Consider the following 11984-nt stretch of genomic DNA (forward strand, 5'->3'; position numbering starts at 1 on the left):
TGATGGAGCGATGATGATGATGATGTTGATGATGATGATGATGATGATGATGATGATGATGATGATGATGATGATGATGATGATGATGATGGAGCGATGATGATGATGATGATGATGATGATGATGATGAAGTGATGATGATAATGATGGAGCGATGATGAAGCGATGATGATGATGATGATGATGATGATGGAGCGATGATGATGATGATCAAGCGATGATGATGATGATGGAGCGATGATGATGATGATGATGATGATGATGATGGATCGATGATGATGATAATGATGATGATGATGGATCGATGATGATGATGATTATGATGATGAGAGTTGGCTGGGTAGAGAATCCGGATGTTGGCTCCGTCTCGGGTGATCAGCCCAGCCGATTCAGAACCCCCCCTCCTTGGATGTTGATGTGCTAAGTTGAAGATGATAGAGACATGGGGTGGGAGGGCGGGGTCAAGAGAGCAGAAACACCAAGAGATGCTGTGATAGGCCTGTATAAATAGGGCTTCTGGGTAATTAGAGGTGTGGTTAAAGAGTGGAGGTGTGGTTGCTGGAGGAGTGATGTCAAAAGCGTCTAAAGCGTCCAGTTTACATTCAAAGTCTATGTAAACGCGTAAATTGGACAAAGCTCAACTTTTCTGCGTTGGACGCGGCGCAGCAGCCAATCAGAGATGACGCTCCAGTGACGTGCTACGCACAACCCGGAAGAAGACCCAAAACAAACCCCTGCAACAATAAAAAAAAAACTTAAGACGCAGCTCTTGGAGCAAATAATGATATTGACTAAACTCTGGTCAGCTCTTAAGTTTCTGCGGGTCCCAGACGGGCCCCGGAGCCCAACGCTTCTGTTTTTGGACTTTGTAAAGTTAATAAACCAAAGCCATGTTCCGCCTTAAACTCCATAACAGCACGAGAAAAGCAACACAGCACAACTCGTCCACTGAGCATGTGCGCTGATGCCTCAGACGCACGTCTGCTGTGAGTCTATTTTTTTCGCGTCCGAGGCGTCTGCCTTCAAATGTACAGGTGTCCAACTTCTGCATCGGGCGTGAATTTGACGCCGCGGTTTAAACACGGCATAAGAGGTTGAGGCGTGGTCCAGCTCCCGAACCTTAGTTAATGATTAACATCGTCAACTACATATAAAGAACCTAAGAGCCGCCACTTTCACTCCAGCCGCGAGAGACAATTAAAAACAAGACAGAAATTAGATTAAGTTTGAGAATAAACAGGGCCCAACGTTCTAATCCAAGTCTGAAACAAGACAAAACTTATAGATATAGAGATCACAAATGTAAATAACTGCGGATAAATGTATGTACATGTGGATACATGTATGTAAATGTGGATACATGTATGTACATGTGGATAAATGTATGTGAATGTGGATAAATGTATGTAAATGTGGATAAATGTATGTAAATGTGAGCCTGTTCAAGCCGCTCCCATGAGTTCATTTCAAACGCGACCGCAGCGTCTGTTTCTCTCGTCAAACGCTCTGATTCGAGTTCAGATAAACGCAAACAAAACGGAGCGTTTCATCAGTTCATGAGGCTGCTCGTTTCCGAGCGCTGCAGAGAGGTGTGAAAATGTCCCCGCTCCACGTCCTGCTCCTGCTCTCGCTCGCGCCGCAGATCTCTGGTGAGTTCAGGCTCCTTCTGAAACCCCGATTGGTGCTTTTCCTACACACGTTTTGGCTCATTTCAGCAGGTTTTTCGTTCACGTGTCGCGGGTTTTCCAGCATTTCAAAGGAGATGATTTGTCTGGATTTGCTCTAAAAGGGTCGTAGTTCTTTGTGACGTGGTGTATAAACGTCGGGTCGTACTGCGTCGCGGTTTAAAGACTTTAGATACAGACTTGGATTGAGATCGATCAGGAATATATCGTCACAATGAGAAATCCGACACATTTGAGGACAATATAGAAGCAGAGAGTTATGGACATCAAAACTTAAATAAGAGGCAGATATTATAGTGCGAAGAGTGGGAAAAAGAAGAGGACTTTTTATGGGAAAGTGGTGGAAAGTACAAAAGTAAAAGTACAGCACTTACATGACATTGTACTTGAGTATTTTAGAGCGGATACTTTGTGTTTGTTAAGCACGTTTATTTCATTTTATATAATTTGTTCTTTTTTTACATGAGAATGTACGACGAGTAATACATTCCACATTAAGAACACACAGTTAATGCACATAAACATAGATAGCCACTTGTAATTAACTTGTTATTATTACATTTATACTTAAGAAATGTTCCAAATGTGATCCATGTGTGTTTTCTCTCTGTTGACAACATAAAGTCTTTAAAAACCACATGGCAACAAACAGTGTTGTGCTTTGTGCGTAATAAATATGTTTGTAAAACAGTTCAATCTTTCAATCTTAATAGTCCTGACGTCTTACCTACATTTTCACAGTCTTTATAAATGACACTTAGACACTTCATTACAGCTCAAAATCTGTGTCAATTACTTTTCTTTTTTTTTACTCTTAAAGTACATTTTTAGAGGTTCACACTTTTATTTGAGCAGGTTTTTTTGCTCCTGCAGTGAACGTTTTGTGGCACTCCATTTTGGACCTTTTAATTTGAAAATAAAAGCTCTTGACTGTGTTAAGAATGCAGACGCTGTCCAGAATCAAATAAATAAGAGTGAGACCCATGTTTGTTTAGTTTTTTGTATTGTTTTTTGAAAGAACAAAAAGACAAAAAAAAACATGTTGGGCCACTTCAATAATGAAGTCCTTATAAACAATATCCACAATTATGAGGTTTTATTCATCAACAATATAGAATCTGTCATTTTCTGGCAACAGCAATGACATTTGAAGTGAATTTGGTGATATTATGGGTTGAATAATGTAAGAAGTGAGTCCTGCAGTTACTCCAGTCGTATTGGTGAGAACGACACTTCTTATCTACGGTCACTTCCTGTTGTGGTTTCACCTTTAGAAGCTGAAATAATCAGATTACTATTTGTGAGAGTTTTTATTTCTTGGTTTAATCCACTTACATCTGTAAATCTCTCTGGGACATTGTAACTTCAGAGGCTTATCTCCAAATGCATGTTTCTGCCACAGAGACATAAAGATCAGCCCTTAAAGTAGCTCCTACACACTCCAAGATTTGGACAGAAAAGTACAAAAGAATAAGTTTATATCTAATTCTGAGCCTGATTTGTTTCAATTTTAACTCCAAAAAACTCAGTTAATCCCAATTATCAGTCGGATCGAGTTTACTCACAAACTAAATGATAAAAAGCGAGGAAAATGAGTATTTGAACACCCTGTGACTTAGAAATTATGGAGGGTCTGAAATGTTCATCGTAGGTGCATTTCCACTGTGGGAGAGAATCTAAAAACGGGTCTCACATTGGATGAATTTTAAATAATGTATTTGTATGTTATTGCTGCAAGTATTTGAACACCTGCCAATCAACAAGAGTTCTGGCTCTCAAAGACCTGTTAGTCTGCCATTCAAAAGTCCACCTCTGCTCCACTTATTCATCTGAATGAGTAGCACCTGTTTGAGCTCGTCAGCTTCATAAAGACCCCTGTCCCCCCAACAATCAGTCAGACTCCACCCACTGCCATGGCCAAGACCAAAGAGCAGTCAAACACACCAGAGACTGAATATTAGACCTCCACAAGGCTGGAAAGGGCTACGGGGCAAATCTGTAATACACTACGTCGTCATTGTTTAAATCACGCATCGCACAGAAGGTTCCCCTGCTTAAGTCAGCACATGTCCAGGCCCGTCTGAAGTTTGACCATCTGGATGATCCAGAGGAGTCATGGGAGAAAGTCATGTGGTCAGATGAGGCCAAAAGAGAACTTTTTGGTATAAACTCCACTCGCCGTGTTTGGAAGAAGAAGAAGGATGAGGACCATCCCAAGAACACCATCCCGACTGAAGCATGGGGGTGAAACACCATGCTTTGGGGGTGGTACATCATGCTTTGGGGGTGAAACATCATGCTTTGGGGGTGAAACATCATGCTTTGGGGGTGAAACATCATGCTTTGGGGGTGGAGACATCATGTTTTGGGGGTGGTACATCATGCTTTGGGGGTGGAGACATCATGTTTTGGGGGTGGAGACATCATGCTTTGGGGGTGAAACATCATGCTTTGGGGGTGAAACATCATGCTTTGGGGGTGGAGACATCATGCTTTGGGGGTGGAGACATCATGTTTTGGGGGTGGTACATCATGCTTTGGGGGTGGAGACATCATGTTTTGGGGGTGGAGACATCATGCTTTGGGGGTGGTATATCATGTTTTGGGGGTGGAGACATCATGTTTTGGGGGTGGAGACATCATGTTTTGGGGGTGGAGACATCATGCTTTGGGGGTGGAGACATCATGTTTTGGGGGTGGAGACATCATGTTTTGGGGGTGGAGACATCATGTTTTGGGGGTGGTATATCATGTTTTGGGGGTGGAGACATCATGTTTTGGGGGTGGAGACATCATGTTTTGGGGGTGGAGACATCATGTTTTGGGGGTGGAGACATCATGCTTTGGGGGTGGAGACATCATGTTTTGGGGGTGGAGACATCATGTTTTGGGGGTGGAGACATCATGCTTTGGGGGTGGAGACATCATGCTTTGGGGGTGGAGACATCATGTTTTGGGGGTGGAGACATCATGCTTTGGGGGTGGAGACATCATGTTTTGGGGGTGGAGACATCATGTTTTGGGGGTGGAGACATCATGCTTTGGGGGTGGAGACATCATGCTTTGGGGGTGGAGACATCATGCTTTGGGGGTGGAGACATCATGCTTTGGGGGTGGAGACATCATGCTTTGGGGGTGGAGACATCATGCTTTGGGGGTGGAGACATCATGCTTTGGGGGTGGAGACATCATGTTTTGGGGGTGGAGACATCATGTTTTGGGAGTGGAGACATCATGCTTTGGGGGTGGAGACATCATGCTCCTTCCTTCAGTCTGAGTGTTGACGATGGGTTGTGGCTGGGTCTTCCAACATGACAATGACCCAAAGCACACATCCAGAAGAACAAAGGAGTGGATCTGTAAGAAGCATATCAAGGTTCTGGAGCGGCCAAGCCAGTCTCCAGACCGAAATCCAATTGAAAATCTTTGGAGGGAGCTGAAACTCTGTGTTGCTCAGCAACAGCCCTGAAACCTGTCAGATCTAGAGAAGATCTCTGTGGAAGAGTGGGTCAAACTCTCAGCTGCAGAGAGTGCAAACCTGAACAAGAACTACAGGAAACAAATACTTATTTGCGGCAAAAACATACAAATAAATCAATCAAAAATCATACAATGTAATTTGCTGAATTGTTTTTAGATTCTCTCAGTGGAAATGCACCTACGATGAACATTTCAGAGCCCTCAATAATGTCCTCACTGTATTTCCAAAATCCCCTCTGTACGTGTGCTTTTTTTAATGTTCTACAGTAAGTCACAAACATACGTACACTGCACAAGAAGTTTTAAATGTTTTAACTCTGAATAAAAAAACACAGGGGTTTGTCCGTCAATCAAAGCTGTAATAATGTAAACACAAAGTGATAACTCCACAAGTGAAGAGGAAATAAAAGCTGTGCTGTGTCTTCATCCCACAGAAGAGCAGCTCTCGTTTGTGGTTAAGTCTGGACACGATGTCACTCTGCCCTGTGGAGGTGTGTCTCAGACCAACTGCTCCGGGACCACCTGGACCAAAAAAGACCCCCCCTTTCCCCGCGGGCCACCCCCAAAACCCCCATCCGTGCCAACTTTTACCATGGAACGCCGTGACAGTGATCTGGTCCGGTCTGGTTCCGTCCGCCCCGTTTCCAACTCCCACAGACTGAACCTGACCGAGTCCTGTGCGCTTCAGATCCGAAAGGTTGAAAGTGATGACGCAGGAGTGTACGTCTGCACCCAGCACGACCAATCACAGTCCAGCTCTGAGGGCGACCAATCACAGTCCAGCTCTGAGGGCGACCAATCACAGTCCAGCTCTGAGGGCGACCAATCACAGCGCTCAGAGTCCTTCCTGTCTGTGGTCATCAGTGAGTATTGAGGTGTTTGTAAAGGCTGTGTGACAGGTGAGACTGCACCTGTCATTCAAATGTGGTGAACATAATTATATTTAAGATTTCACAAACAAAACTGACCATTTTTCCTCAGTTTGACAAATTTGGTGACGTTTATAATGTTACTTCCTGGTTGGACATGAGCAGCAGATGTGACATACAGTATGTTAAACGGTCAGACTCATGTGACTTGTTTATTTCACTTGTTTTTTCAGTGTGATGACATCACAGAGGGATTCTGTTTTACAACTCAGCTCTACTTCCTGGAAATTAAAACAAAAAATGATCCTTTTTTGTCACAAACTGTAACTTCATTGAATCAAATACTCAAATATTTACCGCAGGGAAAACTAAGTATTCATTATAAAACATGAGAACCAGTCATATGTACTTTGAATATATTAAAACAAGTCTTAAAGTACAGAGGATCATAAATATACTGAGCTGAGGTAAAGTACAGTTTCGTCTCTTCTCAGACAATGGCGATAGAGGGGGCTTTCACGAATATTTGACCTGTCTTGTCACTCCGTACGGCGGACACGGCGACTGTGGGTTCACTGTGAGGTGGCTGGTCCAAGGGTCTAACCTCACCAGGGTCCAAGGGTCTAACCTCACCAGGGTCCAAGGGTCTAACCTCACCAGGGTCCAAGGGTCTGACTTCACCAGGGTCCAAGGGTCTGACTTCACCAGGGTCCAAGGGTCTGACTTCACCAGGGTCCAAGGGTCTGACTTCACCCCGGTCAGGTTTTACACTGGCACATGCTCAGCAACTGTCAAAGTCTCACATTCTCGAAACCCACCGTTTACTTCAAAGTCAAATTGGAGTAAAAGATGTGAAGTGACCGACCTGAATCAGAACCAGGTTCATGTCTTCGATGTCTTCACAGGTAAGAACCAGGACTAAACCAGGTTACAGTCCAAATGTTCTGTTTTCATTTAAATTACAAACACAAATACAGTCTATGAAAGCTCTAAAAGTCTGTTGTTATTTCTAGGTAGATCTTGGCTGAAACAGACTTTAGTTCAGACTGAGAACAATCCAGAAGAATCATACGGTACAATTCAACTCACTGATGTCACCATAATATTCATTATTTGTCTTTTCCAGCTCCTTGACTCTATTAAAGTTGCATAATATCCATGTTTCCATGGGAGCGGCCCTGAGGCCCCATGTCCCAGAGGGTCCTGGCTCACTTCTAGTCCCCTGAACGCTTTAGCGTGTGATGATTGGACAAGAGAGAACGCAGAAAACAAAAGGGCCAAAAGCAGATATTAATAAAACATTCATACTTGATAACTTTATCTGCTGCGCTGACAGACCTAGCAAAACAAAGCTAAAGCACGTTAGCGACAGCTGTTTCCTGTTTATCGACGCACACTCGCATCAAGACCCAAACTATGATAGTTCCAGAGCATAAGAAAAGTGAAATAAGTGAAGAAGAAGCTGACGATAAACAGGAAGTTGTTTCTTGTTTACTCTAGCTTTAGCCACATCTCGCTGCGACGCAAACTTTGAACTACTGAACGTCTTTTTGTGAATGGCCTGGATCGGCCTTAAAAAAGTATAACTCGGGTCATTTAGAGTTTCTTTATGAAGTCTGTCTGATCCCGGGACGCTCCAAAGTCTCTGGTCTGGGGCCGGTCCAAACGTGGCTCGTGTGACTTTCCTGACTGACTCTCTCTTTGCCGTCATTTCAGTCACTTTAAGAAGAAACGCCCCGACTAAACAAAAGCTTCTCTCACAGACTCAGTTTCTGTCGTGACTCTCCTGATGTTGGTGATGCGTTCAGTGGAGCTGCTGATGGCTTCTGTCGTCATGGTGATCCTGCTCAGAGGTCAGCTTTGATATAAAGTCACATTTTTGCACCTTTTCCGTGTCTAACGCCGTCGCTCTGTGCAGTGCATTTCAGGTGCAGTTCTGTTCACAACCACCAGGTGAGGAAATGAGAAAGTCAGTCAAAACTGTCACCGTGAAGCAGAACTAAACATTAGCTTTCAGTTTATAGAAAGATATAATATTTAGTTTTGAATTCTTACGGCGAGACACTGCAGGTAAATATAAAAACATACATTAAGAGCAGTGTCGGGCCGTGGGTCTGGGACTCGGGCCTTCAGTGAGGTCCTACACAGTCCCACCCCAATGACTCCACCTCTTATTACCATCATTATGATGCCACGGCTCCAGGCCCTGTACATTTAGACAGAAACACAGTTTAACCGGGCGTTGCGTCACCTTGACGCTGCCCACGTTGGAACTTTGAAAGTGAGGAAGGAACCGCCTGTGACAGGGTTTGCAGCGTCGGCGTCGGACGACCTCTCCTTACAATGTCTAACTTTTCTTGAAAAGTTGGTCTTGAGAACGGCGTTATAATTATATCCTCGACCAAATCGATCTCTTTTCCTCTTTGAAAAAACAGCTTAGTAGTAAGCGGATTAATTTGTGAGGTTCTGCAAGGACCCGCCCATAGGACCCGCCCATAGGACCCGCCCATAGGACCCGCCCATAGGACCCGCCCATAGGACCCGCCTCTCAATATTGGTGATCCAATCAAAAGACGTGCACGCTGGCTCCTGTGTAACAGCAGCAGACGTACAAGAGCCAACTCTAAAGCTGATTGTTTGACACATCATTTTTATTTCAATTCACTTTAAGACTTAAGCTACAAGCACCAGCTCTGTTGAGTCTGAAGGTCAGAGGGCAGATTTTAGACCCTGGCAACACATGATGGCTGAATATGATTGGATCAAAGATCTAACATAAAGACCTCCAAATCTGAACCTGGGGCAGAAGCAGTGCAACAAGAGGAAAGCCACGAAATGAAGAGTAAAACTCTTACTCTGGGGAATCATTTCATACATATTTGTGGGGAATATATTATTTTTCTGATTATGTTTAGGCCAGCAGAGAAGGCCTTGCTGGCCCTGACGACCCACCACTGGTTAAGAGTTATCAATGTGATACTTGTCTGAGGAAAGGTTTTCATAATGTAATAGTTTCATATTTATGTGGGAAAATGGCAAATATAACGAGTAGGGCTGGGCAAGTTAACGCAATCAATTATTTTAACGCGCGTTAACACAGGTCGGATTCCCCTGGTCCGCACCAGTTCTAAAGCCTCGTACAAACCGCTGCGGCCGACGCAGAATTTGAGCGCGTGTACATTAGAACAGTGGTTCTTAACCTGGGTTCGATGGAACCCCAGGCCCAGGGGTTCGATGGAACCCCAGGCCCAGGGGTTCGATGGAACCCCAGGGGTTCCCAGGGGTTCGATGGAACCCCAGGCCCAGGGGTTCAATGGAACCCCAGGCCCAGGGGTTCGATGGAACCCCAGGGGTTCGATGGAACCCCAGGCCCAGGGGTTCGATGGAACCCCAGGGGTTCCCAGGGGTTCGATGGAACCCCAGGCCCAGGGGTTCGATGGAACCCCAGGGGTTCGATGGAACCCCAGGCCCAGGGGTTCGATGGAACCCCAGGGGTTCGATGGAACCCCTGGGGTTCGGCGGAGGTCAAGACACACATCGGACTCATATGATTCCTGACACGCCCCACTTGTCTGCAGGGAATTTGGTGCTCAGTAGTCGACTTGTGACGTCGTGATGTACGTCCTGTGATTTCTTTCTTCATATTTTAGACTGAATCAAAGACCACCTTTCTGGGCAAAGTATTTGTGTTTTTGTTTTTGCCCATGGTATTACTCTTGTACTTTAATTGATGAGAAATAACTGCCACAGGACTCCGATGTAAAAAATAGTTCACAAAGTTTCATCCACAGTTTTGTGACACTTCTTACAGGAGTAATCAAATACAGCAATTCTCAAAAAATAGAATATGATTTGGCTCTGTATTGTGCGCAGTGTCTCCTGCTCCTTTGCGTGTTCCTTTGCGCTGTCTCTCTTAAAGTGACAGTAACACATTTGCGTCAGAGCAGGCAAAAGACTACAAATACATTCTACAAATAAAACAAATGTAATCAAATAAATGTAGCTTATTTAAACAACCAAATTACTAATCCGTGAAACATAAAATTACACATTTATAACAAAATATCAACACTGTGTAGTTTTCCATATGAACGTATACATAAACTAAACTTGGCTCTCACACTTTGCACCGGCCTGGCCCCAAAAGGGCCAAAAGGTCAGCCTCTGGGGCCATTTCCCTTGTCCTTTTCTATAACTACTATACTATAATATACTATCTTTGAAGCAATCCTTTTCGAGGATGCTGGACATAAAAATTAAGAAAAGGAACAGACTTTGTTGCGAAAATGACAAGCGAGTGGCACTTGCCACGGTGAAGGTGCATTTCTGACCTGGTCTCTGAAAGGCCTGTCAATCTTTAATGATTGTGGCTCAGGATTTTGTGGCAAGCGAATACTTAATATTTGCTACTGAATAAAAATGCTGATGCACTTTACACTTCTTTTGAATTCATTTTGAATTTTGCACGTAAAAATGAGATTAATCGCGATTAAAAAATGGAATTGTTGCCCAGCCCTAATAATGAGATAAGCAACAAAAATGTGAGAAGTTTGGATTTCTTCTTATTATAATACTAGTGGTAGTAGTATTCAAGTAAATTACATTTTACAGAAAAGTTGCCATCAATTCTATTTAATTCCACCTCATTTCTTTGGAGTTAAACTTTAATAAATCAGGCTCAGAACAAGATGTTACAATCTGCAAGAAAAATATAAAATACACTTCAGGATCCAGAGAAGTTTTCACATTGAAACCACTTTTATGCTTTATTATGTTCTGCTTTTATATTATTGAATTGTTTGTATCACTGTAAAGCTTTAAATTCTATCACTACTACTACTACTACTACTGCTACTACTACTTCTACTACTACTACTACTTCTACTAATACTACTACTACTACTACTACTACTACTACTACTACTACTACTACTACTATTTCTACTTTCTAGTTTGGTTGAACAGACTTATACTTATAATATTGACTCATATTCACTCATGTGCTCAAAGCCGGTTAAAACACAAAACTGTCACATCTCATAGAATGTTGTCGTTAATGTTAAACTAATGGAGATTTTAAGATGCTGAACACTAATCTTGGTTTTGTGACTGTTTTATGAATAAATGTTGTGACCCAGAAGCTCATCAGGTTTTTAAACGGCTCGATAGATGACTTTTTAAAACGGTTTTGTCTCTGTTTTATTCCCCTGTGAGAATGAATTGCAAAATAGTTTGTTTGTTTTCTAAAATGAAAAGTCAGTGTTTTCAATGTAAAAATCTTGTTTTTTTCCTGCAGGAATCTAAGAGGACCAGACGATTTAGAAGCCAGAAGTTCAGGGTCGAGGAGTCTTTGGTCTGAGTCCACTTTATCTACAAAAACATATTTACAGCTTTGAATCTGATGCATCTTTTTCACAAATGCAAATAAAGACGTGTTGCTGAGTTCAGACAAACAGGCTGTTTGTTTCATTTATAAGGTTTACACTTTGGATAAGAACTTTCAGACCTGGTGGTTCCTCTGTGCTTTACTTCCCTCTAGTGGAGCTTTATGATATTTCACTTTAATTTATATCGATATTATTATTAATAAGAATAAAATGATAAAAAATTGATTAAATTATGATTAAATCACTCTTTCCCAGCAGCCCCTGCAGGTGAATTATGAATGTGCTGAGGAAACATCTCACGTCAAAGCTCCAGCTCAGTCCTGCTTCTTTTCCTCGTTCTTCATTAAAAAGTCACGTTCTGTGTCTTCAGTAAAACAACTTCATCAAAGTTTGTGAGACAGAAGCGAGAAGAAGAAGAACCCAAACCTGGAGATGTTTGTGAAGAAAGAAACAGATCCCACCAAAACATCTGAGCGTTCTTCTAACGTGGAGCTCCTCACAAACGTCCTAGGGAAAATCCGTTGGTGCGGCTCATATTCTGTTTTAGACCCTGTTTAGTTCTT

The 11984-nt window shown here is 42.8% G+C and overlaps 1 long non-coding RNA gene across 1 annotated transcript in view; it reads left to right on the plus strand.

The window, feature by feature from the left end:
• The window catches only part of LOC140374269 (uncharacterized), a 40964-nt gene extending 29504 nt beyond the window's left edge, over positions 1-11460 (plus strand). Inside the window, exon 3 of the long non-coding RNA XR_011929084.1 lies at positions 11331-11460. This is a non-coding gene — a long non-coding RNA (uncharacterized lncRNA). The remainder of the gene's footprint in view (positions 1-11330) is intronic.
• Positions 11461-11984: the final 524 nt, after the last annotated feature.

Source organism: Eucyclogobius newberryi, unplaced genomic scaffold (assembly GCF_026437365.1).
Source record: "Eucyclogobius newberryi isolate DKJ021-1_F unplaced genomic scaffold, fEucNew1.0.hap1 SCAF_3, whole genome shotgun sequence".
NCBI lineage: Eukaryota > Metazoa > Chordata > Actinopteri > Gobiiformes > Gobiidae > Eucyclogobius > Eucyclogobius newberryi.